The 1,388-nt window shown below is 36.0% G+C and overlaps 1 protein-coding gene across 1 annotated transcript in view; it reads left to right on the top strand.

Moving 5' to 3' along the window:
* FBN1 (fibrillin 1) overlaps nucleotides 1–1,388 on the top strand; it is a 252,128-nt gene that overhangs the window by 227,372 nt on the left and 23,368 nt on the right. The gene's annotated exons all lie outside the window — the stretch shown is intronic.

Consider the following 1,388-nt stretch of genomic DNA (forward strand, 5'->3'; position numbering starts at 1 on the left):
TTGATTTAGGGGTCAGCTCTCTCCACCACATTGGAATGCCTCCCTATTGTCTTAATTTTGCTACTAGTGCCCTGACGTTGAGTACAAATGCCAGGTCCCTCTGAACCAGGAGTATCTCTAAACCAGTGGGATCTACCTCCAGAAAATCTGGTTGTGTCTAGAGTGGGGTCTAGGTACCAGTGTTTTTTAAATCTCCCCAGATAATATCCTAATGTAGATCCAGCATTGAGAACCAGAGCTTTAGTCGGGGGGTTGGCAAACTACAGCCCACGGACCAATTCCAGCCTGGCAGCCCACCACCTGTTTTCGTAAATAAAGTTTTACTGGAACATACATATAATATTCATTTACGTGTTGTCCATGGCTGCTTTGTGCTACAATGGCAAAGCCAAGTAGTTGCAACAGAGACCATATGGCCTACAAAGTCTAAAATATTTACTTACAGAAAAAGTTCCCTGATCTCTGCTTTAGGCAATAAAAGCAGGAGAAATTAATAGAAAATTCCCACATGCACCCTTTTCGTTTTTAAAAATAAATGACATTGGAAAGGTATATTTTATGTTGTCAGTCAAGAAAATTAAAAATCCCATGCTCCCCTTACTCTGTAAGATAACAGAATAAAAAAATAGACTTTAAAAGTACAGAAAAAGAAAGTATGTGGATCAATGATCACACATTGGATCCTTTCAGATTGGTGATTCTCAGCCTCAGCTGCACATAGGAATAACTTGGCGAGCTCGGGTCCAACCTCAGATATTCTGATTTAGTTGGTCTGGGAGCAGCTTGGGTAGTGGGATTTTTAACCCGTTTTAAAATTGCTCTGGGTGTCACCTTTCAACTCTCTGTCTCTCCTAGTAAGATCTCTGTCTCAGGGACTCTGAACTATTCTCAAATGATGAGAAGAACCTAAGCAAATTACTTTATTTATGCTCTTTCTGAATAATCATCAGGTAATTATAAAAATTCCTAGCTATTTTCTTAAACCTGGGAGACTGCATTATGGTTTATTACTTCTTAATAATATTGTTGAAATATTACAATAAACATAATCTATATTGAATTTGAAGATTAGTCTAGACAAACTCCCTGAGCTCAACACTGATCATTACAGACATTATTCTGACGCAGTATTGTAATCTTTCTTTAACATGTTAGTCTTCAAATTTTTTTTCCTGCACTTAAAATAATCCTTTTGGAGTCCTCTTTGTGTACCGATATGGAAAGATTTAAATTTTATCAAGTAAAAAATATGTGTGCATAAAGTGCTACCATCTATGTTTAAGTGTATAAAAGTACTATCAAATTATGTTTTTAAAAGAGCAGAGGTACACACAGACACACAGACACATATATATATATATACATATATATATATATATATATATATA

The sequence above is a fragment of the Galeopterus variegatus genome, unplaced genomic scaffold (genome assembly GCF_000696425.1).
Source record: "Galeopterus variegatus unplaced genomic scaffold, G_variegatus-3.0.2 Scaffold429, whole genome shotgun sequence".
Classification (NCBI taxonomy): domain Eukaryota; kingdom Metazoa; phylum Chordata; class Mammalia; order Dermoptera; family Cynocephalidae; genus Galeopterus; species Galeopterus variegatus.